The 18,073-nt window shown below is 49.3% G+C and overlaps 1 protein-coding gene across 7 annotated transcripts in view; it reads left to right on the plus strand.

Annotated features, from left to right (window-relative positions):
• mpp3a (MAGUK p55 scaffold protein 3a) overlaps nucleotides 1-18,073 on the plus strand; it is a 166,514-nt gene that overhangs the window by 30,159 nt on the left and 118,282 nt on the right. For 3 of the 7 annotated variants that reach the window (XM_072487238.1, XM_072487241.1, XM_072487240.1), the window contains exon 1: nucleotides 1,561-1,779. The exons of 1 other annotated variant lie outside the window; for it this stretch is intronic. The gene's annotated coding sequence lies outside the window, so the exon portion shown is untranslated. Of the gene's footprint in view, nucleotides 1-1,560; nucleotides 1,780-18,073 lie in introns of those variants that run through there. 3 more of the 7 variants (XM_072487235.1, XM_072487239.1, XM_072487237.1) reach the window with 2 other exon arrangements.

An 18,073-nucleotide genomic window follows, 5' to 3' on the forward strand; every position in this document is an offset into this window, starting at 1 on the left:
GTCCAGGTTAAAGTCCAACAGGTTTGCTTCAAAGCACTAGGGGCGGGATTCTCCGACCCCCTGCCGGGACGGAGAATCGCCAGGGGGCGGCGTGAATCCCGCCCCGCCACCCTGACGCCGGTTTCCGGATTCTCCAGCGCCGAGTTTTTCAGGGGCGGGAATCGCGTTGTGCCGGTCGGAGGCCGTTGGCAGTGGCCTCCCCAGCGATCCTACGCTCCGTGATAGGCGGAGTGGCCGCCCATTTTCGGCCAGTGCCGCCGGCGTAAATCAAACAGGCTCTGCAGGTGGCCTGCGGAGTCCTCGGGGGAGGGGGGGGGGCGGGGGGATCAGGCCCCGGGGTGGGCCCCCACGGTAGCCTGGCCAGCAATCGGGGCCCACCGATCTGCGGGCGGGCCTGTGCCATGGGGGCACTCTTTTCCTCCACGCCGGCCGCTGTAACGGTCTGCTATGGCTGGCGCGGAGAAAAAACCCTCTGCGCATGCGCAGGGATCATGCCAGAACACGCCGGTGCTCCCGCGGAGGCCCTTCGGTGCCAGTTGGTGCGGCGCCATCCCCTCCGGCTGGCACGGGGCCAAACCCGCCGGCGCCGGCCTAACCCCTGAAAGTGCGGAGGATTCCGCATCTTCCAGGCGGCCAGACGCCGGAATGGTTCACACCACTCTTTGGTACGGCCCACCCGCCGGATTCCGGAGACTTCCGCTCTAGCTTTTGGAGCACTGCTCCTTCCTCAGGTGAATGAAGAGGTATGTTCCAGAAACATATATATAGACAAAGTCAAAGATGCAAGACAATGCTTTGAATGCGAGCATTTGCAGGTAATTAAGTCTTTACAGATCCAGAGATAGGGGTAACCCCAGGTTAAAGAGGTGTGAATTGACTCAAACCAGGCAAAATCCTACCAACTGGTGGTAATGACCTCTTCCTTCCACCATCCAACCCACTCCCAACCACACCCCATTCAAATTCTGACATTCATTCAGGAACAGGAAAATATCGGAGTGCATTAGCCCACATCTGAATTTCAGGAAGAGAAAAGAATCAAAACAGTTCAAACCAGTATTCCCATTTCCCCATTTTACAGGTGTTCCATTTCAAAGTATACAAGACCAGTTCAGACCAGGATTCTCATTTCCCCGTTTTACTGTTTTCCCCTTCTGGGAGGGCAATGGGGGTGGGGAATGAAAGCCGGCCTACCCAGTGCAGCCCACATCGTTTGAATTAATTTTTAAAAATACCTTTTGAATTGAAAAGCAGGATTATTGCAAACAAAATTTTTCCCTTCAATTAATCCCCCGCTCCAGTTTCTAAAATAACCTTTAAACATACTCCTTCCAGAAAAAGTGATTCCTGTAAACCTGTAAGTGAGAAATTGACAAGATTCAAATGCAAAATAGTCACTGAAAATATATGCATGAGCATGCCTGTATCGAAACAGTTAATTGTCCCTCTCCATATATTACAGGCATGCTCAATGTAGGAGTACGGTGGACCTCAAAGGGTTAACATTGGTTACAAAAGTGCTAAACCTTCTACTGTAAGCGGCACAGCAGCAATGTTGCATTAGGCTCTGGTTAAATTGTGCCGTTGCTAGCTGTTCTCACACCCACGTCTCTGTCACTGGGGCCAGTGGCTGCCTTGCTGCAGGAAAACAGCAGAGAGGTTTCACTAATTACCCAGAATGGATACACAGAGGATTTATTTCACTGTGCTCTGACTGTATGATGTACGTAGCATGTTGAAATCTCAGACCGAATACCACTGAAGCTACCACAGGCTCTTGTGAGTATCACAATCTCCTCCTGCTTTCATTTTTGGGATTTCTTTGCAAAGCAGAATGCCACCAGAATTCTATCAACCCGTGTTTTTATTCTGGCTGGTCCTAAATGCTACATCTCGGTGATCAATTATGTAGTGGCATTGTTAAATGTTCGCAGAACCTATTTGGCTGACACTTGCATTGCAACACATCAAATTCTGTTAAGATGAAAGAGGGAGGACTCTAATGTAGCCATGGAGGTTGCTTTAATTTCTTCGATGTTAAATCCTGTAATGAATAATGATGAATTCAAGAAAAATCAATCAGTCGGTGGATTGAAGTGAAGGGTGGGGACAGGCCCCATTTCAAAATGTGCAGCAATTCTTTCAGCTACATCTCTGCTGCACTAATAAAAATGCTGTAGTCAATTCTGGTCCAGTAAATATTCCAATCATTGTTTTATTCCTTGACATTTGTGACAGTAGTATTATTTTCAAGATTTAAAAAAGTTCTACTCATGGCCTTTCTGCTGTGTAATTCTATCAACTGTTAGCAGTGTTGATTTTTAAAATAAATTAACATTATTTGTGTAGAATGCTTTGGTCGAGCAGGTACATTTTTAAAAGCTAAAGCGAAACGACTGAAATATACGACACAAAGGGTGTGGGGCGCTTTCTTCAAAGAATAATGTGATTGGGAAAGATTTGTTGAGATGCTCCCCTCATTCAGCTTTTACTGCAGTCAGTGTTACCAACTTAAAGAGCAGGATGTTTCAGAATGGAAAATATATAGGAGGGAAAACTCAGCAATAAAAGCATAAAAGCAAGCATTTCCAAGCATCTTCCCAGCAGATCTGTTCATTTGTGAACACGACAAAAAGGCAGCAAGCTCATAAACGGGTTCACATAACAACCTAACTGCAAGGGAAATCATTTTTCAGCATCAGATTAATACTGTGAGCTCCAAATCATAGCTGTTATTATATTCGCTATATCATGGGTCCGGTTTCGATTGTTAAATTTGTCTACCGCTAATTTGTCTACCGCTAATTCATGTTTCAAGTGGGCAAACTTGCCATAGTTCGTGTGTGGGTGTTGGTCCTACCTTGATAATAAAGAGGGGGTTCATAGGCTGAAGTTAAAAAGAGATACATATTATTCTATAATTGTTAGCTATTGTATATAAATGTCACCACAATCCCAGAGGACCAGTGGCTGCTTCTACTTTGAGAGCTGACTAGTGGTGATTAAACCCGAGGGTCACCACATCTCGGGCGAGCGGCAAGGTTGAGAAGGCAGGGGGGTCAGGTGGTATAGGAATTGAAACTACGCCGTTGGCATCGCTCTGCATCATGAACGAACCATCTGGCCATCTGAGATAACCAACAATGAGCTTCCTGTAGCAAACAGAGGGAAAAGTTCCCTGGTGCTTCAGCGGGTAAAAGCACCACCTGGTGCACTGATAGATGATATAGATTAGTATGGTCTTCAGTTTAATTCTTAGCTGATCCAAGGCTTAGCAGTAAGGCAAACTGCCGACCACAAATCTGCTTCATCACCAAGATTGCTGACCTACCTCCGTAATATCACACAACTCATTTTTCCTCAGCTCATTTACTGCCGAAATCCTCATCAATGTATTTAATACTTCTAGACTTTCCAATGCTCTCTTGGCCAGCCTTCTATCTTCCTCCCTACAGTAAATCTCTGCAGGTTTCATTTGTGATGAATGTAATTCATTGGTATATATATATATTATATTATATGTATCTGTTGCAGCAATGTTTTTAAAAGCTTGGGTTAGGGTGTGTACGTACGTATCTGCTGCAGTCATTTCTTTTAAATGCTGGTTTAAATGACAGACAGACTTTGTGGCTGAAAAAGGTGCAATTAAGATGTCATAAAAAGTGTGATCATCATTTTTTTTCAAGCTATTTAAAGGGAGAGGCCTAATGGGATTTTGTTATGATTTCTGGGATTCCCTGGGGAGTACATAATTAGAGGCAGTGTGCCCAGACTTAAGTATGTAGGTCATGGGACTTGAGTGAAATAAAGATAGTGTAATTAAGGGGATGAGCCAGGGCTGTAGCAGGCAGAGTTCAGTTTAGTTTTCTGGAAGCAGTGAGCTGAACAACACTTTTTGCAGATGGCTGTCAGATTCAGCATTAATCTGACAGACAGGGTTCTGAAGGCTGTTTACTGAAAGGATCTCTCTATCCAGAGAAAGAAAGTAATCCTGTGTTTGCTAAATTTATTTAAAAGCGGGGTTTGACCTGTGATGGGTTTTGCTTGATTGGAGATTGAGAAGGTATCAGTTAGAAGTTAAAGTGTTTCCTTTTATTATTAAGCATTGTTTAACTGATAATTGTAAGCTATATTCCTGTGATGTTTAATACTGTGTTAATAATATTGTTTTCAGATACCCTACCCTTATTGAACCAGGGTACCTGGCGCTGTGCGGGAGCAGCGCAGACCACTGTACCACCATGCCTCCCTCATATTTATTTTCAATCGTAAGTGATTGGATAGCAACCAGGAGTGTGAACCCTAATGCCTTGCCACGCTACACATTCATTACATTTCCTCCTCGGTCTTGTTCCCTCACATAGGGACAGTAAAGGCAACTGGGATAACCATTCAGCAAGGACAGTTTTCATTTACATACTACCCTTAACTTGTAAAATATTCCAAGGCACATCACACGGGTGACATCACCAGGGCGCTGAAGAACCAGGGATATTTTTCCTCTGTTTGCTACAGGAAGCTCATTGTTCGTTATCTCAGATGGCCGGATGGTTCGTTCATGATGCAGAGCGATGCCAACGGCGTAGTTTCAATTCCTGTACCACCTGACGCCCCTGCCTTCTCAACCTTGCCGCTCACCCGAGGTGTGGTGACCCTCAGGTTTAATCGCGACGAGTCAGCTCTCAAAGTAGAGAGCAGCCACAGGTCCTCTGGGATTGTGGTGACATTCATATACAATAGCTAACAATTATAGAATAATATGTATCTCTTTTTAACTTCAGCCTATGAACCTGGTTCACTCCTGGAGTGAAGTATCGTTTCTCACTGTTTTACAAATTTAAAAAAAGTGATTGGGGTTCCTGTCCGGTATCCTGGAAAATGTTGGGATTTGGTCCGAGATCGTAATACCTACCTCACACCCATTCCAGTTTACCTGTCATCCCTGTGCTTGCTGGACTACATTGGCTCCCAGCCTGGCAAGGCCATGATTTAAAAATTCTCACCCCTGTTTACAAATCACTCCATGGCCTCCTTCCCTCTCGATCTCTGTAACCTTCTCCAGTCCTGGAAGCCTTCTCAATCCCTAGCACTCCACCAATTCTGGCCTCTAACCATATTTTAAACATTGTTCCACCATTGGCGGCTATGCCTTCAGCTACCTAGACCTGCCTTTCGCTTCATAAAGCTCTCTGACTCTCTAACGCTCTCTCAAGCTTCCAAATGAACCATTAAAACTTACCTCTTCTACCATTTGGCATCTGCCCTAATATGTCCTTATCTCACTGTCAAATTCTGGTTGATGTCGCCCTTGTGAAGTGCCTTGGAATATTTTACAAGTTAAGGGTAGTATATAACTGAACACTGTCCTTGCTGAAGCGTTATCCCAGTTGCCTTTTCTTTCCCTATATGAGGGGACAAGACCGAGGAAGAAATGTAATGAATGTGTAGCGTGGCAAGGCATTTGGGTTCACACTCCTGGTTGCTATCCAATCGCTTACAATTGGAAATGAATATCAGGGTGGCATGACGGTACAGTGGTCTGCGCTGCTCCCACACAGCGCCAGGTACCCTGGTTCAATTCTGGCCTTGGTCGACTGTCTGTGTGGGGTTTGCACATTCTCCCCGCGATTGCATGAGTTTCCTCTGATTTCCTGCCACAGTCCAAAGGTGTGCAGGTTAGGTGGTTTGGCCATGTTAAATTGCCCCGTAACGTCCAAAAAGTTAGGTTGGGTTACGGGCACAGGATGGGGACCTGACCCTGGGTAGGGTGCTCTTTTAGAGGGTCGGTGCAGACTCAATGAGCTGAATGACCTCCTTCTGCACAGTAGGGATTCTGCGATGATTTGTGGGCACTGACAGAGCTGGATTCGTTGGAAGGCTTGGTGAACCTATCCGCCTTGGTTTGCAGATGAAGAATGAACAGCTGAGGGATCCAATCAAGGAATCGTCTTCCAGCCTTCAGGATAGGAGGAAAATAAATTGAAGAAAAGAGAGTGAAAGAAAATAATGCAACTATAATCAAGGCTACTACTGCGGGCGCGATTTAACGGAAGTGTTCCGAAGAGTCATTTCAGGCAGGTTTGACTGGGAGTTTCTCCCCCGCTCTGACGGCGAGTTCCCCTCTGCTATCTAACCACACTGAGTCACTTTTTCGGGCCCAGGTGAGCTTCCTATCAGGCAAGCCCACACAGAATTTCTTTCCACACTGGGGACCCCAGGTGCCATGACACCTGATCTTCGTTTGTGTGGACCAGTACTAATTGGCGCCCGCGTGACCTCCCACTGGGGAGCAGGTTAGATCATGGGAGGCTCTAAGATTGAGCTTCCTTCTCGGTAGTGAGATAGAGATTGCCCTTAATTGGCCTCAATTAGCTTCGGGCCGCTTCTAGGCGGGATTCGGATCCCGGCAAAGGAAGCGGGCTGGTTAGATCACAAACTGCTCGCTGCCTGGCGTGGTTCCCGATTTGGGCACCTCCCGCGGTCTAACCGGCCTACATGGATTCTCGTCGGGTGTGACACAGCTGTAAGATCATGCCCTTTAGTCGAGTACTGAGGGAACATTGCACTGTCAGAGTTGCCATCTTTCAGGAGAGATATGCCTGCCAGCACTCTCAGCTACGTGCAATGGGCCTGAAGTCATGAATCAAAAGAGGAACAGGGAGTCTTCCCAATGCCTTGGTCAAAACTTAGCCCTTCAGCTAACATGAAAAACAGATCAGCTGGTATTCATCCCATTGGTTTTCCTGGGGGCCCTACCAGCCCACCAATTGGCTATCCCACTTCCTACATTCCAGCAGTTACTACACTTAAAATGACTAAAATGGCTGCAATATGTTTTGAGATGTCCTATGGTCATGAAGCGTTGTAAATGAATACAAATTTGTTTTTTTTAAGCTGTAGTTTATCTGAAAATCACTTCTCACCGCCCCTTTGTAATGAGAAATTTTGAATTAGATTCAGTTGTGCACAGACTGCTCCAACAGAGAGGCATTTTGAAGTGCATTTATACTGCAATGTTAGCATCTAACTCTAGAAGGAAAGCAGCAAGAGTTCCACTGCTGGAAGAAGTTGGAAGAAGTTTTACAGTGATTAATATCCAGTACTGCGTCAAACCTGGGTTACACTCTAGGTGCACTCTAGAGTGGGAATATAACATCCTCAGGTAGAGAATGGTTAGATCAGAGTAATGTTTCTGTTCCTAATGCAGAAGTTATTTTAACATGGACCTGCCGGGCTGTACAGCTTGTTTCCATGATATTTTTTCGAGATGAAAAGTGCGATGCTCCAAACCCTGTAACAAGATATCCTTTCAATTCTGTGAATGAGGGCAGCACGGTGGCGCAGTGGGTTAGCCCTGTGCCTCACGGCGCCGAGGTCCCAGGTTCGATCACGGCTCTGGGTCACTGTCCGTGTGGAGTTTGCACATTCTCCCCATGTTTGCGTGGGTTTCGACCCCGCAACCCAAAGATGTGCAGGGTAGGTGGATTGGCCACACTAAATTGCCCCTTAATTGGAAAAAAATAATTGGGTACTCTAAATTTATTTAAAAAAAATTTTTTTTAATTCTGTGAATGAGTTAGTCCAATTTGACGCCAAATTAGAGGCAATTTTGTGATGTGGGCCTGTACCCTATGAGGAACTGGGTTGAGTACTCCGATTCACCTTACATAGAAATCTTACAGCCAGAGTACGATGAGATTTTCAATACAACAGTCAATCTTAATTCAGTCTCAGATTCCAGAGATCAATCTGTTAACCCACGTCATCTGGCTTCATAAAATGTTATATAAAATGTTGACTCATTATCCAGTACAATATCTTCTTGTTTAAGCTTTCTTTCATCTTTCTGTCCTCCAGATTCCTTCATTGATAGGTCCCCCCCCGCCCCACCCACTCAAATAAAACTAATGGTGAATAATTCTACTTTTCCAGCATAATAAGAAATTTTGAGACAGGGCTGGAAGTACTTCCTGTAAAACTCAAGGTTGTCTCACACATCAAGGCTTACTTTGTGAGCCTCGATAAACGTACAGATTGGATCACCACCGATTATCCTCCTTGTCCTTGCATTCTCTGGTATCGGCGCGATGTCCGCCGACTGGCGCCCAAAACGGCGCAAATCAGTCGGGCATCGCGCCGCCCCAACATTAAGGGGCTAGGCCCGCGCCGGACGAATTTCCGCCCCGCCAGCTGGCGGAAAAGGCCTTTGGTGCCCCGCCAGCTGGCGCGGAAATGACATCTCCGGGTGGCGCATGCACGGGAGCGTTAGCGGCCGCTGACGGCATTCCCGCGCATGCGCATTGGAGGGAGTCTCTTCCGCCTCCGCCATGGTGGAGACTGTGGCGGAGGCGGAAGGGAAAGAGTGCCCCCACGGCACAGGCCCGCCCGCGGATCGGTGGGCCCCGATCGCGGGCCAGGCCACCGTGGGGGCACCCTTCCGGGGCCAGATCGCCCCACGCCCCCCACCCAGGACCTCGGAGCCCGCCCGCGCCGCCTTGTCCCGCCAGTAAGGTAGGTGGTTTAATCTACGCCGGCGGGACAGGCATTTTAGCAGCGGGACTTCGGCCCATCCGGGCCGGAGAATCGCTGGGGGGGGGCCCGCCAACCGGCGCGGCGCGATACCCGTCCCCACCGAATATCCGGTGCCGGAGTATTCGGCAACCGGCGGGGGCGGGATTCACGCCAGCCCCCGGCAATTCTCCGACCCGACGGGGGGTCGGAGAATCTCGCCCGTGATTTCCACTGTGTGCTGTTTGTGGCAAAATTGTCCCACGTTGTTTGCATGGAAATCCTGCCCCTCGTTTCAGCTATCAAATCAAATATTTAATATGTCATTAAACTTTATGGAAAGCACCCTATTGAGTTGAATATGTTTTTGACATTTGGAAAGAGGCTAGTTTTATACCAGTGAAATCTGCTTCGACCATATCAGAAAAGGAGTGTTTACTTTTTGGCTGTGGAACCATTGTTAACTTTTCCTTTTCTGAGCATCACTTTCACAAACTTGCGGTTGGAATTCTCTGGATGTCAAACTTTTTAAGATCATCACAAACACGGGGAATTGCCACCATTTTATAACAGTAAGAAGTTTTACAACACCAGGTTAAAGTCCAACAGGTTTGTTTCGATGTCACTAGCTTTCGGAACGCTGCTCCTTCCTCAGGTGAATGAAGAGGTCTGCTCCAGAAACATATATATAGACAAATTCAAAGATGCCAGACCAAGCTTGGAATACGAGCATTAGCAGGTGATTAAATCTTTACAGATCCAGAGATGGGGTAACCCCAGGTTAAAGAGGTGTGAATTGTGTCAAGCCAGGACAGTTGGTAGGATTTCGCAGGCCAGATGGTGGGGGGTGAATGTAATGAAACATGAATCCCAGGTCCCGGTTGAGGCCGCACTCATGTGTACGGAACTTGGCTATAAGCTTCTGCTCGGCGATTCTGCGTTGTCGCGCGTCCTGAAGGCCGCCTTGGAGAACGCTTACCCGGAGATCAGAGGCTGAATGCCCTTACTGCTGAAGTGTTCTCCGACTGGAAGGGAACATTCCTGCCTGGTGATTGTCGCACAATGTCCGTCCATTCGTTGTCGCAGCATCTGCATGGTCTCGCCAATGTACCACGCTTCGGGACATACTTTCCTGCAGCGTATGAGGTAGACAACATTGGCCGAGTCGCACGAGTATGTACCGCGTACCTGGTGGGTGGTGTTCTCACGTGTAATGGTGGTATCCATGTCGATGATCTGGCACGTCTTGCAGAGAATGCCATGGCAGGGTTGTGTGGTGTCGTGGTCACTGTTCTGAAGGCTGAGTAGTTTGCTGCAAACAATGGTTTGTTTGAGGTTGCGCGGTTGTTTGAAGGCAAGTAGTGGGGGTGTGGGGATGACCTTGGCAAGATGTTCATCTTCATCGATGACGTGTTGAAGGCCGTGAAGAAGATGTCGTAGTTTCTCCGCTCCGGGAACGTACTGGACGACGAAGGGTATTCTGTCGGTTACCCCATCTCTGGATCTGTAAAGATTTAATCACCTGCTAATGCTCACATTCCAAGCATTGTCTGGCGCCTTTGAATTTGTCTATATATGTTTCTGGAGCATACCTCTTCATTCACCTGAGGAAGGAGCAGCGCTCCGAAAGCTAGTGACATCGAAACAAACCTGTTGGACTTTAACCTGGTGTAAGACTTCTTTCTCTGCTCACCCCAGTCCAACGCCGGCATCTCCACATCATCACCATTTTATAAGGTTGTGATGACAGCAGAATGATTAATTTAATCAGCGTGATTAATTGATGTTGCTGCCTTATAAAGCTGACCCTCGGTGCTCATTTACTTCCTGCTTCCAGATAATCTTGACCTCCCTTTGCAATAGGGGCAGCTTACTGATGATGCATACCAATAGCCAAATATTCTTGCCACATTATAGGTAGACTTGGCAAGTTTGAGCAATTACCTTTACCATAAACAACATAAAACATTTGGAACCATATTCAATAACACAAAAATAATTTGATTGGTACTTCGGGCAAACTGTATGCATTTAAAATGATTGATTACGTTATTCTTTATATTTTATTCAAAATTTACAACATGGTATTATATCGTAGAGTTAATGTGTAATTTGACAAAATACAGAATGCAACGGTCATTTGAATTTAAATCAGATTATTCAAGGCAGCAGAGAGAGGGGAAAGGGTGGTTTTGTGTAGAATGTAATGCTGCATCACATGGTGGCTAATTGCTATAACTTCTTTAGGGTACACACTGCTCCTCAGGTCAGTTGAGTGAGAGAAAGGGAAGAATCGGCAACATTTGTCTGTCCCGCCCTCACAAACTTCAACAACTGATTCAAGGATTCTGTGGAGTATTCTTCTGGGATGAGCTTGCCTGCCGAGTCACTGATAACAAGGGAAAGGGGAAAATGCACGTGAGGCATCCAAAAAGTGAGATGAATAAATATTAAAATAGAAAAATAAATGAACCATTCAGTCATAAGGTACTGTTCTCATTTTGAAAGTAAATATTAATTAATACAGAGCCTTTCACGATCTCAAGGCACTCTAAAGCACTTTAAAATCAATGAGGTACTACTGAAGTGTAATCACAATTTTAACACAGGAAATATGGCACCAATTTGCACACAGCAAGCTCCCACACAAAGCAATAATGACCAGGTCATCCATTTTACTGAGGTTGATTGAGAGGGATAAATATTGCTCAGGACACCCGTGGCAAATCCCTAAGTCTTCTTTGAAATACGGCAATGGGGACTTATACATCCACTAGAGCAGAAAGGATGGGCCTCAGTTAAACCGGAATGTAAATCTAGATTTCTGTGCTCAAGTCACTGGAGTGGAAATTGAGTGCACAGCCTTCAGGTTCATAGGCAACCAACTGGGCCACAGCTGACATTTTGTGGCTGCAATGTGAATAATTCACAGCATCAGTGAACTGATTAAGTTTACATCACGCGAATCTTGAGGATGGTGGTTTCATATGCAGGACTATTTATTGATACCAGAATTTCCAAAGTCATTAGCAGTCTCGAAACTACGAGTGAACACCTCCGATATTTAATTCCTCTTATTTAATACAAATGTATTTAATGTCATTAATAACATTAATTTCATGGTCACCAAGCAATCCGTGCCAGCCTCGCGTTTGTCCAGTCACAATTTTCTCCGTGGTAACAGAAGGGGCATTCATCTCCTGCCAGGCAACCACTCAACCATATCAACATTTTCTGAGGTCATGTCAACAATTAAGAATGGATTAAATAGAGCAAAGGAAATGGGAATAAAGGGAAATGGAACCATAACTGCAGGTACATGGGATTTCTGATTCCAGTGTGTGTGGAGTATAAGCACCAGGGATTGTTTAGATTGTTTAGCTTCACAGCTCCAGGGTCCCAGGTTTGATTCCGGCTTGGGTCACTGTCTGTGCGGAGTCTGCACATCCTCCCAGTGTGTGCGTGGGTTTCCTCCGGATGCTCCGGTTTCCTCCCACAGTCCAAAGATGTGCAGGTTAGGTGGATTGGCCATGATAAATTGCCCTTAGTGTCCCAAATTGCCCTTAGTGTTGGGTGGAGGTGTTGACCTTGGGTAGGGTGCTCTTTCCAAGAGTCGGTGCAGACTCAATGGGCCGAATGGCCTCCTTCTGCACTGTAAATTCTATGATAATCTATGATTAATCTAGGACAAAGGTTCGGCACAACATCGTGGGCCGAAGGGCCTGTTCTGTGCTGTATTTTTCTATGTTCTATGTTCTATGAACAGCCCATTTCAATGTTGTATTTTTAAAATCTAATTAACTGTCTCCAAATAAAGTCAAAATTGTTAATCCTAATCTGAACATCACGCAAAAACATAGGAATAAATACGACCAGAAATTTTAGTGCAAGTTGACCTCGGAATCCTCAGAAATTCCCTCCAACAACAGGGGTCAATTTATACACTTAGTATAAAAGTGATCCATCAGTGTGGGTGCAAGTGGTCACCATTTTGAAGTGCCATCAGCATCCGACACAAAGAGTTGGTATGTCTTAAAGCTCCTGCACATTTTCACAACACAGCCCGTATTGCCTGCTTTATCCCTTGCACCCAGTTAGAGGCACCTCACTAAACACATGCATTTGTAGGGTGAAAAACCGAGGCTGACTACTATTGCAAGTAAAACATGCCATTGCTGCTAAGGGGAAACCAAGTAACTGCAATTTTGGGGCCATGGAAATGGGTTTGTCACCGACACCATGGTGCAGACAATGGGGAGTCTCCAGCTGTCCCTTAATCTCATGGAGTCACCTAGGGCCCTACAGGCACTGCTAGGGAGGAGGAAGCACTGGAACCCAACCAGGAGCCGGCCACCAAGGAGACTACGGTGGTCTCCAGTTTTCTGATTCCCCTCCCCCCCTCCTGACACTGGTGCATGTCACTGGCAGCGGGTAGAACATGGTGGCACGACGACGCCTGTGACACTGGTAGGTCGGCCAGGGCCCTTTTGTTCCAGGCCCTCCAGAGGACATCTGCCAAGGACACCAAAGCCAACAGGGTGCAGAAAGCAGCAGGCTGCCTCCACCTCTGATGTGCATCCTGGGGACACACCAAAAACATAACAGTAGACAACGAAAGATCAAGAAGAATGAGGAGAACCGAGTGAGCACTGATGAGATCACTAAATGTAGCTAGGCTCCTCCCCAGCTCGTCCTCCACCCTTCCTGGTGTGCCTCCTCCTCAGATGAGGCCGAATGTCCCTCCACCTCCTCCTCCAGCATGGCCCCCCGCTGCTGTGCCAGATTGTGGAGGGCACCGCAGACCACCACAAAGCAGGAACCCCTACCTGTTAATATAAGGCACTCCCTGATTCCCCAATGCTTGCAGGATGACATGCGTGCCATCGATTGCCCCTTGGATTTGGAGCATACCAGCGATGGCGGAACAGACTGCAGCCCGGGCACCTTGGTCTAGCTCGAAGGTGATATAGTCTGATGCCAGGACATACAGCATCCATCACCACTTGTAGGTCGACACTTGCAATATGCTACACAGGTCCCCACTCGAGCCCTGGAATGATTCGGTGGCGGGATTTTGTGCTGCAGTGATCTTCACAGCCACCAGGAGTGGGTGTCCTCCTTCTCATGGGGTGTCATGTCCATGCGGATGTGGCACAGGTACAGCACTGTATCCCTTTGAGGTGGAGTCTTCTACAGCATATGCTCATGAAAGGACCAACATCTCCTGTTCACCTTGGGCCGTCGCTGGCTCTCCTTCCGGATCCCCTTCCTCAGCCTGATGAGTGGCCGGATCTTCAGGGAGTGCGACGGCCCCTGCACATGTGATGCTGCCTCCAGCCTTCGAAGGCCTTGCTATGGTCTATGGTGTCTGCCCGCCTCAACTGCCACAAGCACAGCGAAGGCAGCCTCCACGGGATCCACAACAGCAAACATTTTTGTATCTGGAAGAAATTGGAGAAGGGGAGAGACTGACAATCAGTTAAGTTAAGGCTTCCTTCCCAGAACCCTTAAACCCCTCAGGCCCCCGGCAATCTTAGGATGACTGTTCTGCCTTCCCTCAGAGTGCCATCTGGCAAGCCGCGCTCAGCACACTCACCCTCGGCCAGATCAGGAGCCGCGAGAGGATCCCCAGTGGTGAAGCCCTGCTGTTTAGTGTTTGATTGTTGGCAGCTGCCTCTCTGGTGCTGACGCTCCTAGAGTTCAGACACAGTGTTCAGGCAGCAAAGGCTGCAGGACATGCAATCTACTAATCGTCCTCTGGGTTCGATTCCCGGCTTGGGTCGCTGTTTGCGCGAAGTCTGCACGTTGGGCTCCCCGTGTCTGCGCAGGTTTCCTCCGGGTGCCCCGGTTTCCTCCCACAAGTCGCAAAAGACTGCTGTTAGGTGAATTGAACATTCTGAATTCTCCCTCGGTGTACCCGAACAGGCGCCGGAGTGTGGTGACTAGGGGCTTTTCACAGTAACTTCATTGCAGCGTTAATGTAAGCCCACTTGTGACAATGTGGTGGTATGTATTAGGGGTAATGTGGTACCTGTGAAGCCGAGAGGCTATTGGCTGACAGGTCCCGGGTCCTGGTTGGATCTGCCGACTTCTGGCTCCGCCCTGAAGGCGGAGTATAAGAGCTCGAGCTTCTCCCCGCAGCCTCATTCTGTTGCTGAGCTGCTGGGGACAAGTCTCGCTTAATAAAGCCTAGATAGACTTCATCCTTCTCGTCTCGCGTAAGTCATTGTGCGCCAAAATTTATTAAGCGAGCTTAAAAGACTATGGAGCTCCGGATCGCCCCGGAGTGCCTGCGGATCAACCCCCATGCAGCGAACTCGGCGGCCATATTCAAACACTGGCAAGCATGCTTCGAAGGCTATCTCCGAACTGCCCCCAGCCGGATCACGGAAGAGCAGAAAATGCAGGTCCTGCATTCGAGGGTAAGCCCGGAAATTTACTCACTAATAGAAGACGCAGAGGATTTCCCGACGGCGCTCGAATTGCTGAAGGGCATCTACATTCGGCCCGTAAACCAGGTCTACGCGCGCCACCAACTCACAACGAGATGGCAAATTCCCGGAGAATCGCTCGAGGAATTCTACGGCGCGTTGCTGATTTTGGGACGAGGCTGCAACTGCCCGCCGGTGAACGCGATCAAACACACGGACCTGCTAATTCGTGACGCATTCGTGGCATGTATGAACTCTCCCCAAATTCGTCAAAGACTTTTAGAAAGAGAGTCGCTGGGACTCTCAGAGGCACGGGCCCTTGCGGCCTCCCTTGATGTGGCCTCCCAAAACGCCCGCGCCTATGGCCCCGACCGCGCGGCAGCCCCTTGGGCTCCGTGGACCCCCGTCGCGACCAACTCCCCAGCACCCCCTCCGCCCCCCCCCCCCCCCCCGCAAGCTTGCGCGGTTAAAGCACCAGACCATCCCGGGGGGCCCGCTGCTATTTTTGCAGACAGGCGAAACACCCCCGGCAGCGCTGCCCGGCCCGCGCAGCTACTTGTAAAAGCTGCGGCAAAAAGGGCCATTACGCGGCAGTGTGCCAGTCCCGGGGGGTCGCCGCAATCCCCGGAGAAGAACGAGGACAGCACATCCCAAACACCCGCCAACCCCACCCAGCGCCCCATGTGCGACCCGCGGGCGCCGCCATTTTGTGTCCCGGGCACCATGAGGGGAGGATGGGCGCCGCAATCTTGTGACCCCCCAGCCACGTGCGATTCATGGGGGTGGCCATTTTGTCCACCCCTGACCACGTGGAACCCATGGGGGCAGCCATTTTGTTCACCCCCGGCCGCGTGCGATTCATGGACGTCACCATCTTGGTTGACAGCAAAGGACCCCAGCATCGACGGCTCCACGGGGTCCGAAGAAGACGCCATGACACTACTACCACGACTGGCTTCGGTGACACTGGATCAATCGCGGCCCCGGACGCTCCAGACGACGACAACAACGGTGCTGGTCAATGGATACGAGACGCCATGCCTGATCGACTCCGGGAGCACTGAAAGTTTTATTCACCCAGACACGGTAAGACGCTGTTTTCTGACCACCCATCCAAGCACGCAAAAGATTTCCCTAGCTGCAGGATCCCACTCAGTGGAGATCAAAGGGTTCTGCATCGCAAACCTAATGGTGCAAGGGAGGGAGTTCAAGAACTACAGGCTCTACATCCTGCCCCAACTCTGCGCGCCCACATTACTGGGATTAGACTTCCAGTGTAACCTTCAGAGCCTAACATTCCAATTCGGCGGCCCAATACCCCCACTCACTATCTGCTGCCTCGCAACCCTCAAGGTTGAACCGCCGTCCTTGTTTGCAAACCTCACCCCGGATTGCAAACCCGTCGCCACTAGGAGCAGACGGTACAGCGCCCAGGACCGGACATTTATCCGGTCTGAAGTCCAGCGGTTGCTGAAGGAAGGCATAATCCAGGCCAGCAATAGTCCCTGGAGAGCCCAGGTGGTAGTCGTAAAGACCGGGGAGAAGCAAAGGATGGTCGTAGACTATAGTCAGACCATCAACAGGTACACGCAGCTAGATGCGTACCCTCTCCCCCGCATATCCGACATGGTCAATCGGATTGCTCAGTATAAGGTCTTTTCCACCATGGACCTCAAGTCCGCCTACCACCAGCTCCCCATCCGCCCAGGTGACCGCAAGTACACCGCCTTCGAGGCAGACAGGCGGCTATACCACTTCCTAAGGGTCCCATTTGGCGTCACGAACGGGGTCTCTGTCTTCCAGCGGGAGATGGACCGAATGGTTGACCAGCACGGGTTGCAGGCCACGTTCCCGTACCTCGACAACGTAACCATCTGTGGCCACGATCAGCAGGACCACGACGCCAACCTCCAAAAGTTCCTTCAGACCGCAAACTCCCTGAACCTCACATATAACGAGGAAAAATGTGTTTTTAGCACAAACCGTTTGGCCATCTTGGGACACGTACTGCGCAATGGAGTAATAGGCCCCGACCCCGAACGCATGCGCCCCCTTATGGAATTTCCCCTCCCCCACTGCTCCAAAGCCCTGAAACGTTGCCTGGGCTTCTTTTCATATTACGCCCAGTTTGTCCCCCAGTACGCGGACAAGGCCCGCCCGCTAATACAGTCCACTACCTTCCCCCTGTCGACAGAGGCTCGCCAGGCCTTCAGCCACATCAAAGCGGATATCGCAAAGGCCACGATGCGCGCCATCGACGAGTCCCTCCCCTTCCAGGTTGAGAGCGACGCATCCGATGTAGCTCTGGCGGCCACCATTAACCAAGCGGGCAGACCCGTGGCCTTTTTCTCCCGGACCCTCCACGCCTCAGAAATCCGCCACTCCTCAGTGGAAAAGGAAGCCCAAGCCATAGTGGAAGCTGTGCGACATTGGAGGTATTACCTGGCCGGCAGGAGATTCACTCTCCTCACCGACCAACGGTCGGTAGCCTTTATGTTCGATAATGCACAGCGGGGCAAAATTAAGAATGACAAGATCTTAAGGTGGAGGATCGAGCTCTCCACCTTTAACTATGAGATCTTGTATCGTCCCAGAAAGCCGTCCGATGCCCTGTCCCGCGGCACATGTGCCAACGCACAAATAGACCGCCTCCAAGCCCTCCACGAAGACCTCTGCCACCCGGGGGGTCACCCGATTCTACCATTTTACAAAGTCCCGCAACCTCCCCTACTCTGTGGAGGAGGTCCATACAGTCACCAGGAACTGCCACATCTGCGCAGAGTGCAAACCGCACTTTTTCAGGCCGGATAGAGCGCACCTGATCAAGGCTTCCCGCCCCTTTGAACGTCTCAGTTTGGATTTCAAAGGGCCCCTCCCCTCCACCGACCGCAACGCATACTTCCTGAACGTGGTGGACGAGTACTCCCGTTTCCCCTTCGCCATCCCCTGCCCCAACATGACAGCGGCCACAGTCATTAAAGCCCTTGACACCATATTCACACTGTTCGGTTTCCCCGCGTATATCCATAGCGACAGGGGGTCCTCCTTCATGAGCGACGAGCTGTGCCAGTTCCTGCTCAGCAAGGGCATAGCCTCGAGCAGGACGACCAGCTACAACCCCCGGGGGAACGGGC

This window comes from Scyliorhinus torazame, chromosome 21 (genome assembly GCF_047496885.1).
Source record: "Scyliorhinus torazame isolate Kashiwa2021f chromosome 21, sScyTor2.1, whole genome shotgun sequence".
In the NCBI taxonomy this organism is placed as follows: domain Eukaryota; kingdom Metazoa; phylum Chordata; class Chondrichthyes; order Carcharhiniformes; family Scyliorhinidae; genus Scyliorhinus; species Scyliorhinus torazame.